The sequence below is a fragment of the Microcaecilia unicolor genome, chromosome 3 (genome assembly GCF_901765095.1).
Source record: "Microcaecilia unicolor chromosome 3, aMicUni1.1, whole genome shotgun sequence".
Taxonomy (NCBI): domain Eukaryota; kingdom Metazoa; phylum Chordata; class Amphibia; order Gymnophiona; family Siphonopidae; genus Microcaecilia; species Microcaecilia unicolor.
The window spans coordinates 278,785,004-278,799,223 of record NC_044033.1 but is presented as its reverse complement, the minus strand read 5'-3'; the positions used below and the strand labels follow the sequence as shown (position 1 = coordinate 278,799,223).

General features: G+C 40.8%; 1 protein-coding gene across 4 annotated transcripts in view; it reads left to right on the top strand.

The window, feature by feature from the left end:
- Positions 1-14,220, top strand: part of RMDN2 (regulator of microtubule dynamics 2) — a 166,390-nt gene that overhangs the window by 41,443 nt on the left and 110,727 nt on the right. The gene's annotated exons all lie outside the window — the stretch shown is intronic.

Sequence of the window (14,220 nt, the reverse complement as noted above, 5' to 3'; positions counted from 1 at the left end):
TGGGGTCATCTTTGACTCTTCTCTCTCCTTCTCTGCTCACATCCAGCAGACTGCCAAGACCTGTCGTTTCTTTCTTTGCAACATCCGTAAAATCCGCCCCTTTCTTTCCGAGCACTCTACCAAAACCCTCATCCACACCCTTGTCACCTCTCGTTTAGACTACTGCAATCTGCTTCTTGCTGGCCTCCCACTTAGTCACCTCTCCCCTCTCCAATCGGTTCAAAACTCTGCTGCCCGTCTCGTCTTCCGCCAGGGTCGCTTTACTCATACTACCCCTCTCCTCAAGTCGCTTCACTGGCTCCCTATCCATTTTCGCATCCTGTTCAAACTTCTTCTACTAACCTATAAATGTATTCACTCTGCTGCTCCCCAGTATCTCTCCACACTCGTCCTTCCCTACACCCCTTCCCGTGCACTCCGCTCCATGGATAAATCCTTCTTATCTGTTCCCTTCTCCACTACTGCCAACTCCAGACTTCGCGCCTTCTGTCTCACTGCACCCTACGCCTGGAATAAACTTCCTGAGCCCCTACGTCTTGCCCCATCCTTGTCCACCTTTAAATCTAGACTGAAAGCCCACCTCTTTAACATTGCTTTTGACTCGTAACCACTTGTAACCACCTGCCTCCACCTACCCTCCTCCTTCCTGTACACAATAATTGATTTGATTTGCTTACTTTATTTCTTGTCTATTAGATTGTAAGCTCTTTGAGCAGGGACTGTCTTTCTTCTATGTTTGTGCAGCGCTGCGTATGCCTTGTAGCGCTATAGAAATGCTATAATAGTAGTAGTAGTAGTAGTAATCTTATTTTCTTTTCCATGTTTTATTTTGTTTGATTTCTATTGATAACCTTTACTGAAAGAAAATCAAGTAGTAAACTTGTTTTACTTCTTAGATGATTTCTATGACGCACAGACTGAAGGATTCCTCCCAACACCTCTGAGCTCTGACCATGAAAGCATTTAGGGGCCCTTTTACCAAGCTGCGGGAAAAATGGCAGTGCGCTGGAAGCACAGGCTGTTTTTCTCTCGTGTCAGGGACATTTTTCCTGCAGTGGTTAAAACAGCCTGCAGCACACATGGCAGTAAGAGAATTCTTATAGCAGGGCCACGTGACAAGAAGCCCTTACTGCCACCCATTGAGGTGGCGATAAGGGCTCCCGCGCTAACCCAATGGTAACCATTACTGCTGGCTTTCTGCCGCTCTGTAAAAGGGCCCCTCAAACACTAAGGGCCCTTTTTACTAAGGTACGCTAGCGTTTTTAGTGCGCGCTAAAATTTATTGTGCACTAACACTAGAGACACTCCTAGGTCAATATAACATGTTCAACAAGGGTGTGGCCTCATGGAATTTACCCTTACTAAAAATTATACTTGCTGAACTGTTAAGCAATGATTGAAGCTGTTTTCTTTGTTGTACACTAATTGAACAATATAAAGAATTACAATAATTCAATAAAGCTTGAGTCAATGTCCTAAAACTAGAGGGGCTTAAAGAAGACCAAATTGCTCTCAATCTTCTTACATTAAGAAAAAACTTGCCTGCCTGGTGCGAAGGTGGCGGACCTCACGTGTCACCTAGATAGGATTCTAGATAGTGCTGGGGAGGAGTCCGCTGTCTTGGTACATGTGGGTACCAATGACATAGGAAAATGTGGGAGAGAGGTTCTGGAAGCAAAATTTAGGCTCTTAGGTAGAAAGCTGAAATCCAGATCCTCCAGGGTAGCATTTTCTGAAATGCTACCTGTGCCACGCGCAGGGCCCAAGAGACAGGCAGAGCTCCAGAGTCTCAATGCGTGGATGAGACGATGGTGCAGGGAGGAGGGCTTTAGATTTGTTAGGAACTGGGCAACATTCTGGGGAAGGGGGAGCCTATTCCGAAAGGATGGGCTCCATCTTAACCAGAGTGGGACCAGGCTGCTGGCATCGGCGTTTAAGAAGGATATAGAGCAGCTTTTAAACTAGAAATGGGGGGAAGGCCGACAGTCGCTCAAAAGAGCATGGTTCAGGATAAGGTATCTTTCAAAGATATCACCATAACAGGGAAGATAGAGTATCCTGATAGTGAGGTTGCAAAAGAGATTGTAGTAGATCGGGTATCTTTAAATAACAATAAAAATCAGACAAAAGATTGCCAATTAATACTGTCAAGTACTAAGCATGATGTACTTAGGAACAACAAACATAGTTTGAAATGTCTATATGCGAATGCCAGGAGCCTAAGAAATAAGATGGGGGAGTTAGAATATATTGCACTAAGTGAAAAATTAGATATAATAGGCATCTCTGAGACCTGGTGGAAGGAGGATAACCAGTGGGACACTGTCATACCGGGGTACAAATTATATCGTAGTGATAGGGTGAATCGGATTGGTGGAGGGGTAGCATTGTATATTAACGAGAGCCTTGAATCAAATAGATTGAAAATTCTGCAGGAAGCAAAACACTCCTTGGAATCACTGTGGATTGAAATTCCATGTGCAAAGGGGAAAAGGATAGTGATAGGAGTGTACTACCATCCGCCTGGCCAGGACGAACAGACGGATGCGGAAATGTTAAAGGAAATCAGGGACGCAAACAAACTGGGCAACACAATAATAATGGGGGATTTCAATTACCCGCATATAGACTGGGGTAATGTAACATCTGTACACGCAAGGGACATAAGATTTCTTGATGAAATCAAGGACAGCTTCATGGAACAGCTAGTTCAGGAGCCGACAAGAGAAGGAAAAATACTAGACTTAGTCCTTAGTGGTGCTCATGATCTAGTGCAGGGGGTAACGATACGAGGGCCGCTTGATAACAGTGATCATAATATGATCGGTTTTGATATTGGCATTGAAGGAAGTGAAACTAGGAAATCAAGTACGCTAGCGTTTAACTATAGAAAAGGTGATTACGACAAAATGAGAAAAATGGTGAAAAAAAGACTGAAAGGAGCAGCTCGCAGAGTAAAAAACTTGCATCAGGCGTGGATGCTGTTTAAAAACACCATCCTGGAGGTTCAGGACAAATATATTCCACGTATTAGAAAAAAGGGAAAAAAGACTAAACGTCAGCCGGCGTGGCTAAACAGTAAGATAAAGGAAATCATTAGAGCCAAAAAACAATCCTTCAGAAAGTGGAGAAGAGAACCAACTGAAAGTAACAGGATAGATCATAAGGAATGCCAAGCCAAATGCAAAGCGGAGATAAGGAGGGCAAAAAAGGACTTTGAGAAGAAATTAGCGTTGGAAGCAAAAATACATAGTAAAAACTTTTTTAGATACATTAAAAGCAGGAAACCGGCCAAAGAGTCGGTTGGGCCGCTGGACGAAAATGGTGTTAAAGGGGCGATCAAGGAGGACAAAGCCGTAGCGGAGAAATTAAATGAATTCTTTGCTTCGGTCTTCACCGAGGAGGATTTGGGGGGGACACCGGTGCCGGAAAGAATATTTGAAGCGGGGGAGTCGGAGAAACTAAACAAATTCTCTGTAACCTTGGAGGATGTAATGGGTCAGTTCAGCAAGCTGAAGAGTAGTAAATCACCGGGACCTGATGGTATTCATCCCAGAGTATTAATAGAACTAAAAAATGAACTTGCGGAGCTACTGTTAGAAATATGCAATCTGTCCCTAAAATCGAGTGTAATACCGGAAGACTGGAGGGTAGCCAATGTTACTCCGATTTTTAAGAAAGGTTCCAGAGGAGATCCGGGAAATTATAGACCGGTGAGTCTGACGTCGGTGCCGGGCAAGATGGTGGAGGCTATTATTAAGAATAAAATTGCAGAGCATATACAAAAACATGGACTGATGAGACAAAGTCAGCACGGATTTAGTGAAGGGAAGTCTTGCCTCACCAATCTAATGCATTTTTTTGAGGGGGTAAGCAAACATGTGGACAATGGGGAGCCGGTTGATATTGTATATCTGGATTTTCAGAAGGCGTTTGACAAAGTGCCGCACGAAAGACTCCTGAAGAAATTGCAGAGTCATGGAATCGGAGGTAGGGTATTATTATGGATTAAGAACTGGTTGAAAGATAGGAAGCAGAGAGTAGGATTGCGTGGCCAGTATTCTCAGTGGAGGAGGGTAGTTAGTGGGGTCCCGCAGGGGTCTGTGCTGGGTCCGTTGCTTTTTAATGTATTTATAAATGACCTAGAGATGGGAATAACTAGTGAGGTAATTAAATTCGCCGATGACACAAAATTATTCAGGGTCGTCAAGTCGCAGGAGGAATGTGAACGATTACAGGAGGACCTTGCGAGACTGGGAGAATGGGCGTGCAAGTGGCAGATGAAGTTCAATGTTGACAAGTGCAAAGTGATGCATGTGGGTAAGAGGAACCCGAATTATAGCTACGTCTTGCAAGGTTCCGCGTTAGGAGTTACGGATCAAGAAAGGGATCTGGGTGTCGTCGTCGATGATACGCTGAAACCTTCTGCTCAGTGTGCTGCTGCGGCTAGGAAAGCGAATAGAATGTTGGGTGTTATTAAGAAGGGTATGGAGTCCAGGTGTGCGGATGTTATAATGCCGTTGTATCGCTCCATGGTGCGACCGCACCTGGAGTATTGTGTTCAGTACTGGTCTCCGTATCTCAAAAAAGATATAGTAGAATTGGAAAAGGTACAGCGAAGGGCGACGAAAATGATAGTGGGGATGGGACGACTTTCCTATGAAGAGAGGCTGAGAAGGCTAGGGCTTTTCAGCTTGGAGAAGAGACGGCTGAGGGGAGATATGATAGAAGTGTATAAAATAATGAGTGGAATGGATCGGGTGGATGTGAAGCGACTGTTCACGCTATCCAAAAATACTAGGACTAGAGGGCATGAGTTGAAGCTACAGTGTGGTAAATTTAAAACGAATCGGAGAAAATTTTTCTTCACCCAACGTGTAATTAGACTCTGGAATTCATTGCCGGAGAACGTGGTACGGGCGGTTAGCTTGACGGAGTTTAAAAAGGGGTTAGATAGATTCCTAAAGGACAAGTCCATAGACCGCTATTAAATGGACTGGAAAAATTCCTCATTTTTAGGTATAACTTGTCTGGAATGTTTTTACGTTTGGGGAGCGTGCCAGGTGCCCTTGACCTGGATTGGCCACTGTCGGTGACAGGATGCTGGGCTAGATGGACCTTTGGTCTTTCCCAGTATGGCACTACTTATGTACTTATGTACTTATGTACCAGTACACTCACCTGATCCTACTCCACTGTTACTTAACTGCCTGCCGTCCCTCATTTGTTTCCCCTGTTGTCCCCCCCACCATGTTGATCCCTATTCTCTGTTCCACCCTGAATTAGTATGTTGATATTTCTTTAACTGCTGTTAGCCACATAGAGCCTGTTATGTTGGGAATATGTGGATATAAATGTTCTAAATAAATAAATAATCTCATGTCTAATTTAATTCCTAGTACCCTAGATTTAGCTTCAAATTTCAAGGAAATGCCAGAGTTTAGAGTAATAGATTTTTCAAAAACCTGTTGCTGGTTAGATCTAGCCCAGTTTTCAACTATTGAATTATAACCATTAACAGCAGAGAGAGTTTTGTCTATAGAATCACATTCTGGACAAAGTAAAAATAATCACCTAAAGGGCGCATATATACATTAAAAATCTAGAGAGATAATGGAGAACCTGGAACTCAGCAATTCGACCACCAGGTCGCTGATTTAATTCTAGCTTTCAAATCAGAATCTGATCTATTTTTTTTTTAAAGCAGAAAACCACTTAATAATTGTACTTCCAATTACCATTTAACTTAATCTATTTAACAGCAAATCATGATCAATAGCATCAAATGCCGCCAAGATATCGAATTGAAGAAGCACCACATCTTTTCCCAGAGCCAGTGTTTTGTTCAGACAGTAACAAAAACAACATGGTCTCTGTACTATGCATCGCACAGAAACTGTGCTGTGAAATATGTAAAAAAGATAAGATACTCTGAAATTTTAACTATAAATTCCAATAATTTTGCAAACCACCGAATACTGACAACCAGTCTGAAGTTATCTGCATTAGTAAGATCGCCTTTCATGTTCTTTGGAATAGGTGTTAGTTATCTCAGCCACTTCTGCTGGGTAGGTTCCTTCTTGTAAAGCTGTATTAACGAATTTGGTAAACTATTTTAATATTGAAGTAGGAATGGTATCCAAGTAAAAAGCTGGACAAGTGTCCAAAAGATAGGTTTTCTTTGCCAGTCTCTTTATAATTTAACATAAGAACATAAGAGTAGTCATACTGGGTCAGACCATTAGTCCATCTATCTCAGTATCCTTTTTATATCAGTGGCCAATCCAGGTCACAAGTACCTGGCAGAAACCCAAATAATAGCAACATTCCATGCTACAATCCCAGGGCAAGCTGTGGCTTCCCTATGTCTGTCTGTCTGGATAGCAGACTATGGACTTTTCCTCCAGGAACTTGTCCAAACCTTTTTTAAACCTAGATACACTAACCGCTGTTCTTACATCTTCTGGCAAAGAATCCTATTCGTTGAGTGAAAAAATATTTCCTCCTATTTGTTTTAAAAGTATTTTCATGTAATAAAAGTATTTCCATGTAACTTCCTCGATTGTCCCTTAGTCTTTATACTTTTGGAATTAGTAAAAAATGGATTTACTTCTACTTGTTCTGCACCACTCAGGATTTTATAGACCTCAATCATAATACTTTTTTGAAAGAGAAAGACGGTTGTCATCATTATCATTTTGCTCTTCATTTTTAAGGAATTTTGCTATAAACAGAGAGAGCTTACTTTTTGAAGGCTGAACACTTCATGTTTCTCATTTTTAATTTGTTAGCTGGAGTGTCCTCTGGCTTTCATAAGCTACAGTGCAGATGTTACTCTCCTTCTAGTTTTGTTTTTGTGAGCTATTCAAGTTGTGTGTGTGTGTGTGTGTGTGTGTGTGTGTGTGTGTGTGTGTGTGTCAGAATTGAACATTCACCATCAACAGACTACCTATTTAGCCAGCTGTTTGAAGAGACAGGGTGTCACACGTCAATAGGGACACAAGATGGAAAATACACGCCACTATTGACAGGCTCATCTGCATGAGGGACTCAGTGGGGAATAGTGTGGTTAAGTGCATCTCAAACAATGTGGGGATCTATGGGGGTGTGAGGGTGAGTGTGAATGTACTTAAGGGCAGTGGTTGTATATTTGGATATGAGTGTGGGTGTATGTATTGGGGAGGGGGAGGGGGGTTAGTGAAGGATAGCACACATTTTCCAGATTCCTTCCTTCATGCATAGTACCAGAGAGACCCTTGACTAGAGACGTGTATTTGTTAGCACATCTTAAAAAGTTTAGTGTATACAAAATTGATTAAGGGCAAATTAACCTACAAATTAATGTGTACATTTGAATCATCTGCCAGTGTGATAGTTCTATTTCTTGTGCTGCTCATTGTCTATTTTTTCCTTCTGCTTCTGGCTAAAACAACTGTGACAGTTACTTAGTGCATCCTTCGGTGTTATGCACTCATACTTATGTGACAATTTCAGCAGCAGTTAGTGCTGCGTAGTTCATCAACCATTCAATGCTTTGGGGCCCTTTTACTATGGTGCGCCGAAAAATGGGTGCATGTTTTTGGGGCGGACAGATCCATTTTTCAGCACACCTGTAAAAAAAGGTCTTTTTAAAATGTTTGCCAAAAATGGACATGTAGCAAAATAAAAATTGGCATGCGTCCAATTAGGGTCTGAGACCTTACCACCAGCCATTGACTTAGCGGTAAGGTCTCACACATTAACCGTGCGGTAATCGTCTGCGTGTATAGAATGATGATTACCGCCCAGTTTCTGCCGAGCGCCAGAAAATAAAAATTATTTTCCATCTCGCCTAGCGGATGCACATCAAAAATGAAATTACCACAAGGGCCACGCGGTAGCCAGGTGGTAACTCCAAATTGACGCTCGTCGGGCACGCGTGAGCGCCTACGCAGCTTAGTAAAAGGGCCCCTTTACTGGCTCTGGACTCCTGTCCTTCTTAGTCACAGCAGCAGCTTCTGAACTACTTGCTACTAACAAGTGGCAGCTATCTCTTCTGAAGCTGGTGTCACCAGTTTTATATATTCTGCATTTGGCAGGAAAGTTCTGGTCTGTATGTTACCTACAACTTTGTATGTAGCATTTTGTCCTGCATTGTATTTCAGAGGCAGATTCCCGATGCTGCATGTCAGCAGAGTCTTCCTGTGCCATTTCTTCGATAGCGACTGCCTCTGCTGAATTTTCACAGAGGCTTCTATGTGGAATATTGACATTGGTTTTCTCTGCTGCATATCGGCAGCAATTTCAGTACTGTGCATTACCAGCATCTTGGCAGCATCTTCCTGGGCTATATGGAGGCAGTATATTCCTGTGCTGCATTTTGACAGCTTCTTCCTGGGCTGCATTTTACCAGCTTCTCCCTGGGCTGTTGTCGGCTGCATCTTCTTTCACTGCATACCAGCAGCAACATCATCTTTTCCTACGTAGTAATGGCACACTCCTGTGCTTCACTTTGATCAGTTTGGTACGGTGACAACAGACAGAAGCGTAGCCAAGTTGAGGGCGCGAGGGGAGCAGAGAGTGGACTGCTATTGGCAACACTGCATATTTTAAATGTGACAGATCGCTTGATAAATAGGCGCTGGCACCGTCGGAAGTCCATTTGGGGGAGCAGCTGCTCCCCTGGTGACTCACCTCTGACAACAGACCCCGATACTGTATGGAGACATCATCTTACTGTGCTACCAGATAGTGTCGTGCAATGTCAGCCTTTTGTGGATGCAGTATCTTGCGCTGTACAGTGGCAGCAGCAGCTTCTCTGACTGCACAGTGACAAAGCCTCTGGAGCTGCACAGTGACAGCAGCAGTAATTATTTGGGAAGCACTGCTACATCAGCCACTTGTGTAGTTTTTCTGTAGCATCTACCCAAGTAGCTGCCTCACACTGCTTTGATTGGCTAGTACTTCCACTTCTGCTCCATTCCTTCTGAGTTGCCTATATTTTTGCAGTTCCATCGGCTGGTTGCATGCTGCAACTGCAATTTCCTAGCATCGTTGACAGGCAGCAGCATAACATGTTGGTCCATCATGGCTGTATGTCTATCCAGATATTGCCTGTGTACCATGGCAGTTCTAAATTTAAAAGAAATAGGAGAAACTTTTTCTTCACCCAAGGTATAATTAAACTGTGGAATTCGTTGCCGGGGAATGTGGTGAAGGCGGTTGGCTTGGCAGAGTTTAAAAAGGGGTTGGATGGTTTCCTAAAGGACAAGTCCATAGACCACTACTAAATGGACTTGGGAAAAATCTACAATTTCGGGAATAACATGTATAAAATGTTTGTACGTTTGGGTAGCTTGCCAGGTGCCCTTGACCTGGATTGGCCGCTGTCGGAGACAGGATGCTGGGCTCGATGAACCTTTGGTCTTTTCCCAGTATGGCATTACTTATGTACTTATGTACTTATGATTTTGCTCTTCCTATTGCTACAGCTGCCTCTATGGCAACTGGTGCCTGTGGGACATGGGTGCTGTAGTTGTAGCTATGGCACTGATGATGTTTTTTTTTTTTTTGCTCTCTCTTAGCTTCCACAGGGGTTTTCATCCACAGATGTGGCTTCAAGTCCAATATACAGAGGCAGAATTTTAAATGCAGCATCCTCAAATATTGTTTCAGTTTATTTATTGGAATTTATTAATCAAATTTATGAAGAGATTCACCCAAGGCAGTGAGTTGCAGTATTGGTACGCATGCCTTCACATACTGCACACACAGGCGTGGCTTCAGTGTAGCATCCGCAGGTGGGACTTTGGGTACAGTGATTGCAGGAGTGCCCTCAATTGTATTAGGCATAATCAACAGAAGCAAAACTCTTTGCAGATACACACAGCAAAGCAAAGCAGAGGCAGTCCAGAGAAGGAGAAGGGTCAACTGTAATCACAAGTTGATTTGTTGGAAATTGACCCGACCTGGCCAAATTTTGGCAATCAAGCCTTCGTCAGGAGTCTATAAAGATTCATAAAGTAGTAAACAATTAAAAATTGATACACAAAATTAAAATTTATTCAATAATTTAAAAAGTATAATAATGTAAAAATAGACATCAAATCATCACTGATATAGTACCAAAACCAAAACTTTCTGGATGGCATAAATAAAATCTGATTAACATGAAAAACTTCATATATGGAATATCCATCGTATAATATCCATTCATAAAATATAACTAGTGCAAAAAGATATAAAATAAACCTAAACAGATCACACAAAAGCACTCATAATTCATAAATGGTCAATTCTAAAAGAAAAATGACTCCTGTTAGGTTTACTAAGCGGTGCTATGGGCATGTTAGCATAATGCACCCATAGAAATATATAGGTGCATTAGCGTTTAACACGCCTTAAATTTACAGGCGCATTAAAAATGCTAGCGCACCTTAGTAAGCATACCCCTTAGCCTTCAAAATTAAAAAAACAAAACAAGACCCAAGAGTGGCACAAAACTATCATGAGCCAATTCAAAACATATAATTAGCTATTGAAAAATCACCATATATAATGATGCTATAATAAAATATGGCCAAATTAAAGCAGACTAAAATGGCATATAGCTCTCAAAAGATCATCTAGAGCTACAGATGTACAATGGTATCCCTAGCATTTATAAGTGCCATATGTGTGTCTTGCTTATTCAAAGAAACAGGAAATGTATCCCACGAAACATAAATGTCAACAAAGAGAAATGCATTAGCAACAAGGAGTGATTAACATATTAATGAGGAACCATTCAATCAGTCTGTTCTGTAAAAAAATGCACAGGAGCCTGTAGTGCCTGCAAATCAAACAGCTCTAATGTAAAAAAAACAAAACAAAAACAAAAACAAAAAATGACAAAACCTTAGTATCGAAAACAAAATAAAATGTTTAAAAAAAGTGGAGGACAATAAATATGAACAAGTGAGCTGCTACAAAAAAATATACCGCCATACTAGAAATGCTAATGTTAAGAAAAAAAACCTCTGCCAGTTAAAAATGTAAATATACTGCCGTCCAGAGCAAAATCATATCAAATAGATAAAATGAGATGTCTTCACATCACAACTCCATATTACAGAAATGTGTCTAAAATAAAAAGCATTAAAAATGTACAGATATTGATATAAGATCAAGTACACACTAAACTGTCAGCATCTCAATGCCATTCAAAAAAAGAGTGCGCTCAGAGGACGTATTTAAATTTGAATGGAACGGATCATGAATATGAAAATTTTATACAACAGGCCATAAATATGGAAATGGATGCATCAGGTTGACTTTTCTTTAAAAAAAAATCAGAAGCATGTAGTAAAACAACAATAGCAAACATCCAGATTACAAAACTGAATAACAGATATGTAATAAAAGTATGCAGAAAACATTGGAAGATATTTTTCTTTCTTTATACCCAGGTTTAGCAAAGCATGTGTAATCTCAAGCACATCCACATTTATGAGCTTATATGGTATATAAATATATAAAAGGTAAGAATTTAGTGGAAATATAAAAGTAACCATACTAATTCCAAATTTAAACCTTAAACATATCACATACATGGGGTGATGAAAATAATTGAAAATGTACATTAACCCTACTACACCATAAAGCAAATTATCCCTGTTGGTAACTAATAAAGAAAGGGAATGATTGAGAAAAAAGGGATAAACCCTAAGACTTAGTTGTATCACAGAAAGACCCTCAGGTCTAATTCACAATTGAGACCAGCTGGCATAACTGTATTCAAATCATAAATCATTCTCTGTTCAGCTTCCAGTAATATATTCTGCACGGATTGTCTGCACCAGGTAGTGTTAATAACCTTAAGTACACAATATCTGAGCTCTTCAAAGGAATGGTTGTACTCCACACAGTGTGGAACCAGAGGGTCAGTGAATAGTTTCCTTTTCAAACAACTTTTCTGTTCAAGCAACCTGGTCTTAACTTTCCTTTTTGTCTTCCCTGCATAGAGCTTGGGGCAAGTGCACATAATAAGGTATATCACATTTTCATCTCACGAGTTGAAAAATATTTGATGTCAATCCTCTTTTCTAATGAAGGATGTTGAAATGAATTAATTTGGCATAGATATCTTACAAATAGAACATTTACCACATGGATAATGTCCAACGCATGTAGCATTCATCCTTGGAGATGCAGATAATGCTGATGGTACCAATCTATCCCTCAGGTTCCTTTTCCTACAATAGGCTATGGTGAGTTTCTTATTCTTAAAGCACTCATGGCTATCAAGCAAATGCCAATGTTTCCTAATAATTTGTTGAATATCATGGGATAATATAGAAAATTGAAGAGTGCAAACTATGCCAGGGTTCCTTTTGCTTTTATCATTTTTCAAAAGGTTTTCCCTATCTGCAGCCTTAGTGTTTGTATAGCAATCATTGATGCATTTGCTTGAATATCCTCTGGTTTTAAACTTATCAATCATAATCTCAGCCTGTTTCTCAAATTCTGCAAAACCTGAGCATAACCTGCACAGCCATAAAAATTGACTGTAAGGTAAATGGTTCTGAAGGCTAAATATTTGTTCCTATCTGTTGGTTTTGTATAAAGAGTTGTACTGAATCCATATGTACCTTTACATATCAAAATATCTAAATTCGCAATCTTATGGTGATGAAAAGACATCTGTAATTGACCCAATCATGGGAAATCATGAGATGCTCCTCACTTCCTTGCCATAGAAGAAGAATATCATCTATGTAATGGCACCAAAGTTTAACATGTTTAGAAAATGGATAATTAACAAAATGCTTAGCTTCAAAATCACCATCATACAGATGGGCCAAGTCTGGTATGATCAAAGCATGGCATGGCTGTGCCTTTTAACTGTCCTTGAAAACAAAAATAGTTTTCTGTTAATGTTAGATATGCTAACTCAAGTATGAATGAGTTGGGTATCCTAAGATTAGTTTTACTTGCAAGTAAAGTTTCCTCAACTATTTCCAAAGCAGCCTCCTGAGCAATGTTCATATATAACAAATCAATGTCAAGAGTAACCAAAATCAGGTTACTGATATCACCTTCAAAATAATTCAAAAGTTTTATTACATGTGTGGAGTCTCTTGTATAGGAAGGGATTGCTGGAACAAAAGGCCTTTAAAAAGGTGTCTACAAAATCCGATAGAGGCTCCAAAACTGAGCAATTGGCTGAAATTATTGGTTTACCTGGGAGGTTAATCAAATTCTTATGTTTTTTTATCCTGTGGCCGGCTCAGCTGACCGGAGCAGCTGTCTTGAGCTGCATCAGATAACAGCCAGATTATGCCGTACTGTTTACTTTGTATCCTTTTTATACCTTTCTCTCAGAAATTGAAGAGTCATGCTGACCAAAGACTGCGTCTGGAGTTTGCCAATGTTGTGTCTTTGGGGGGCCCAAGGACACGGTTCTTGATGCCCTAGATGTTTTCTTCTTGTCTATAAAAGTCCCCAGCACAGTAAATAAAAGTTGTTGTGAATAGTTGTTTTGCCTCTGTTAGCCTTGATATGTCAGCGTACTTGAGGCCTATTACAGGAACAAGCCTCTGCATTGAAACTGACATGGCCTTAGTCTGTGAAAAAAACAATACAGAGTGGGTCCAAAGCACAAAAAAGTACCAAGAGCCTTCAAAAATGGGACAAATCCTTTTATTCCACAGCTTAGATCAACCTTGTACATCAAAGACTCAATCTTGTACATCGATGACCTGACATGGGCCATGTTTCGGCACACAGCACCTGCATCAGGGGTAATTTGACATAAAAAAAAATCCAATGTGAGCATGCCTAGCATCCAACTTAAGGGCAAGAAATAGGACCTTGTCCCAACACTATTCAGAATATCCCAGCGTAGCATTGCTTCTTGATTTTTTGTTAGAAGCAATGGGACCAGATCTCAATGCTGCTGAGAGGCAAAGCTGTAAACTAAAGGGAAAATGCCTTTTATAGCAACTTAAAGGGGAAGCCTCTAAGAGTCTTGAGAAGGGACTTGCTCTAAAGAAAGCGCCGAAAGGAGAGAGAGCTCTGTTAAAGAGCTAGGAAAACCTTGGGGAAAAGATCTTCGGGGAAGCGAGTACCCAAGGGAGAAAGAGAGTATCTTGAGGACAGAGAGAGATAAAATACCTTGATTGGACCACAGTGGAACCAAGAAAGGTCAGCTCTCAGAAAAACTGCTAGCTGCTAGCACATGGCATGCAAGGCACAGACTGA